This window comes from Saccostrea echinata, unplaced genomic scaffold, assembly GCF_033153115.1.
Source record: "Saccostrea echinata isolate AGI-Se365-2 ecotype Australia unplaced genomic scaffold, CSIRO_AGI_Sech_v1 ptg000006l, whole genome shotgun sequence".
Lineage (NCBI taxonomy): Eukaryota > Metazoa > Mollusca > Bivalvia > Ostreida > Ostreidae > Saccostrea > Saccostrea echinata.
The window spans coordinates 9814740-9820000 of record NW_026889755.1 but is presented as its reverse complement, the minus strand read 5'-3'; the positions used below and the strand labels follow the sequence as shown (position 1 = coordinate 9820000).

Here is a 5261-nt window from a genome sequence, read left to right as displayed (position 1 = left end):
ATAGGACTAACGGTGTTGCGTCATAGAAGAATGAGTAGTCAGGAAGCTGCATATAGATTAAGTAACTTGAAATTAATTCACACTAGCCGAAAGTTCATATACATTAATTCAAGGCAACCTAAAAAAAGATTTAAAATGTTGAAAAGCAAGAAAGAAATTGAATGTTTAGAAAATGATTGTACAGACATATTCCAGTCAAATTTAATTGATTATTATCGTTGTAGACGAACAGAGTTGGAAAATATGTGTGCATTTAGATTTTGCTCTTGGTATTCAAAATGTTATGACCCTCCATCAAAACGAGAAAGGTATCAAAACAATCGTATCTATATTGCAAAATATGACTTGTGGATGCGAAAAAGTAAAAGACCATGTGTTGTACGCACACCAACTTTTCCTGTATTTACTGATGATTATTATTATAGTTTTTTGTTTTTATTAATCCCCCATAGAGCAGAGGTGGAACTATTACAACCTTATGAAAATGCTAAAGATGCCTTTGTTAATAAAAGAATGCAGATGGATAGTTCTTTGAATTTTACATATTTTTCATTTGTAGAACAAATGGAAGATGCTATTAGAAAATTAAATATGGTTGAGGAATTAACTTATGCTGAAATTGCTAATAATGATGATGGACATATTGAATGTGAAGTGTTTTCTTATAATCAGGTGGAAGAGATGTCTTTGAATGAAAACTTGACATTAAAAAAATTTAAAAAGGGGCAATTGGAAAAGTGCAATCAAGCTAATTCTGAGGACTTCCAGTTGCAGGATGAGTTCCATTTGCATTCTTTGCATTGCATTATGTCTTAATCCGAGTTTCAAAGTAGTACAAAAGAATTGACATTTTCCCGAGTAAATCCTTTACGACATGTTCAAGGATTGTTCAGTGAAAAACAACTGCCATTTCATATTTTTATAACAGGTGGGGCTGGTGTTGGAAAAACTTTTATGACGAGACTTTTGATAGCTTATATTCAATTGTATCAGGCAAAGATTTTTAATTCAAATCCTGTTATAATATGTGCTCCTACAGGAACTGCAGCAAATAACATTAGAGGAAGGACAATTCATTCAGTATTTAAGATTCCTGTGGGAAAGTATTTACAATACAGCAGTCTTTCATCTTATGCTTTAACAATTTTGAGAAAAGAATTTCAAGATGTTCACACTGTTGTCATAGATGAAATTAGTATGGTCAGTCAAGAGTTGCTTATGTTTATAAGTAGAAGACTGTCAGAAATAAAAAACAATGATAGTGTGTTTGGAGGATGTAATATAATAGTTGTTGGTGATTTTTATCAGCTTAAGCCGGTTAAAGGATCATTTTGCTTTAAAAATGAATTACTTTGGCATTTGTTTCATCCAATATTCTTGACAGAAAATGTTCGTCAAATTTCAGACACTTCTTATTCTGGATTATTAAATCGTATTCGCATTGGTCATCCAAGTGAAAAAAATATCTCTTGTCTTGTATCCAGATTGTTGTACAATGAGATTGATTATAATGATTATTTACATATTTTCTCAACAAAGGAAAATGTTGAAAAGTATAATACCATGCAGATAGAAAAATTAAAACATAAAACAATTATTGTTCGTGTAAATGCTCAGCATTCCTTTTCATCAGATGATAGTAATGCTGTGGGAGAGGTACCAGATTACTTTATTCCAGTTAATGATGTTGATGCAGGGGGATTAAGAAGGCATTTACTGATTTCAGAAAATGCTAGGGTAATGTTGACAAGAAACATCAATGCTGAACAAGGGTTGGTTAATGGTGCTATGGGTATTGTGACTGAAATTATTTTTCAAGGTGGTATTCCTTCAGTTGTGTTTGTCAAATTTGATGACCCAATGGTTGGTAAAGCACGGTGCAATGGACAAAATACTTTACATACATCAATACCTATCCGTCCTGTTGAAAGTGAATTTTTATATCATGGGCGTCGTGTTATCAGAACACAATTTCCTTTAATTTTGGCTTGGGCTTGCACAGTTCATAAAGTTCAAGGAATTTCTTTAGACAAAGCAGTAATAGATCTCGGCAGTAGTATTTTTGAGTATGGCATGGCATATGTTGCTTTGAGTAGAATACGGACTATTTCTGGATTAATTTTGATAAAATTTGACCCAAGTAAAATTAAAGCTAGTGATGTTGTTACAAAAGAATATAACTGATCAGGAAAAAAATACTGACAGTAAAATGTATAAGATGAATTTTGTACCATATTTGCCATTATAATGCCTAAAATTCTTAAGAAGTGTTGCACTCTTAAAAATTGAAACACTTCAGAATCCATAATGTAATTTAAATTGGTATTTTATTTTAATAAAGCAATTGTGAGAGTGTAAAAATTCGAAAATTTTCTAAAAGTTTGAAATATTAAAAAGCAAATTTCAAAGGAAGAACTAAAAGAAGAGAATTGATTTACTCATCTCTAATTCAAATGGAAAAAGAAATGAGTACAATTGAATATTCACTCAAGGATCATAAAGGCAGATATGGTACTCTGTATTTCAACTATCATTTGTGAATTTCTATATTTTTCCCTTTTTTTATCAGTCTGACGAAAGTGTGTCGAAGCGTTTAAAAGTCATGAAGAAATCTGATGAGTTGCTTCATTACAACAATTCAAAGACAAACAAAGAAATGAAATATTTTAATTTTGTTGGCGCTGAAGGTGATAATGCTATGATTGTCAGATGCTACATTACATCTAAGTTCAACACCATTGAACCTGGATTGAGCTTCAGATTTCAAAATTTGACAACTCGGGGAAAGAATGAGTTTTGGGCAACCAGCAAAACAATCATATCATACACGTCTACAGTTGATGTAAGCCCAGACATTGCTCTTCCATGCTTGCCAGAAAAATTGCCACCAGATGGACTTGCCCATTTTTTACAGGAGGCATTAAATTCCCCAGAAAAATCTAGCATTATGGGGAAGATTGTTAAGGTAGATATGTGTAACTTTTAGTTTTTATGAGTACAGTAACTTACAGAAATGTTAGATTTTGTTTCGCAATTTTTAGTATTCTGTTCTTTTCATATAGGTTTCTCCTATTAAGTATGTAAGAGACGGCAATCTTGCATGAAGTCAATACTCTTGAAGGACAACAGCACAGTTGCCAAAATTTGTCTTTTTGACAAACTTGCAGAAAATGAGTATGCCGAAGGAAACAATTTGCAAATTACAGCAGTGTATCCAAAGAAGTACTTAGGTGTTGATCAGTTGACTGCAACTGCAGTATCAAAATGTCAGGTATATAACAAGTAAAAAAAATATTAAATTTTTATATAATACTTTTTGTTTAGAAGTATGTCTGTGTTTATGATTTTATTTTAAAATTTTTCCTTTTTTACAGTTTTTATCTGACCAAAATTTCCCCGAGATGATTGAAGAAGATTTACAGCAGTTTCAGAATGACCAAGACTTTTTTCATTCTGTTAGTGATTTGCAAGCATCAGTCGTAACTTTAACGGACATCCTTGAAATTGACATTTATGATGTCTGCGCTAAAGATGGTAAGTATGAGAATGTGCTGTTTAGTCTACTTAAGGTGAACTTGTGTATGTTTGATGTCATATTTTAAACTAGAATACCTCCTACTGTGCATTGTTTCCTTTTTTTCCCCAAAGAAATGCATAATTTTTCAAAAAATTCAACTATACATTAAAAAAAAAAATTAAAATGAAAATAAAGGTACTTTTATGTAGTAATATGTTTTCTTGGCTTGTTTTTTTTATGTAGTAATATGTTTTCTTGACTTGTTTTTTTTTATTCCTTAAGATTAAGACAAATATATTTGAAATTAAACTTTTAAATGCATGAAAATTGACATACAGGAATCTATAGGTAGGGTATATTGCATCTTTTTTGATCGAAAATATTTATTTTCAGCCTGTAGAGAGAAAAAAATGTTGAAGGACAAGTGTCCTATCTGTGGTGGAAAGGATAAAAAGAATGAAAGAAACATCAGAGTAACCTTCTTGTATTCTACTTAATCCAAGCAAGATGAGAGGTCAACTGTCTTTAAAGACACTCTGCGAGAAATCATGAAAGACAATTTTAAAATCGAGTCAAAGTATGAATGTCTGAGCGCTCTTCTCGAAATGTTACCAATAAAATTTAAATGTTACATTACAGCAAGAAACTCATTTTACAACATCTCACAGTTGTAGAGAGCAATGTTAGTTTTTTTTCTGATTTTTTTTTTATTTTAGATTTTTTTGATATAGCTGATTTTTTTTCTTTAGATTTTTTGTTTTAGCTTTTTTACAACATCTCACAGTTGTAGAGAGCAATGTTAGTTTTTTTCTGATTTTTTTTTATTTTAGATTTTTTTGATATAGCTGATTTTTTTTCTTTAGATTTTTTGTTTTAGCTTCTTCTTTTATAGTTTCACTTGCTATAGAAGTATATGTTCTCACATGAATTGATGCAAGATGAAAGAGGCGCTGTATTTAAAGAGACAATTTACAAGAAATTACAAAGGATGTTGACTTTTAAAGTGAGAGCATGTCTTGTGTAGGTGTCCATTTGAAAATGTTTTCCATTATATTAGTGTGAGAAATACATTTTTTAAACACCTCAGAGTTTTTTAACATCTGACAGTTGTATTATAGTAAGCAATAATGTTGTAATGTTAGTTTTTTGTTTTGTTTTTTTTTAATAGAGTTTTTGTTTTACTTTTTTTTTTTAATTTTCAATTGCTATAGAAGTACGTAGTATTAGCAGTCATCATTTTTTGTTGTTATTGATTTTGTTAACTTTAGCAGTATTATACAAACTGTAACTTTAGCACTCGGTACATAATATTTACAAGCAGTATTATTTTAGTACAGTATAGCTTTCAAAACATGATATTCTTTATTCTAGTCGTTGCAACTAGTCAATTCTTTTTTAACTCTACTGGTTAGAGATCAGAGAGCTTATGCAATGGTAAGGTGTCTGTCTGTCTCCAATTTCTCAAAACGCTACTCCTACAGTTTTGGTCTGATTTCAATAACATGGCACACAAGTAGACTACACTTAGATACTAAAATTCTGGTTATTGTTTTTGAATTCAAAGAATGTTTAAATGGTTATTCTTAAAATACAAAATTCTGTGAAATTTTTGTTAAAGGCAACTACTCCTATAGGTTTAGTCCATTGCAATAAATCTTACCTAAAAAAACGAGACTAAACCAATGATTATTAGTCGCATTTATTGGTGTTGCATAGTTAGTTTAAAGTACAATTCTAAAGTGCT

General features: G+C 30.6%; 1 pseudogene; it reads left to right on the top strand.

The window, feature by feature from the left end:
• Positions 1-2602: 2602 nt before the first annotated feature.
• LOC133180513 (uncharacterized) lies at positions 2603-4191 on the top strand (annotated as a pseudogene).
• Positions 4192-5261: the final 1070 nt, after the last annotated feature.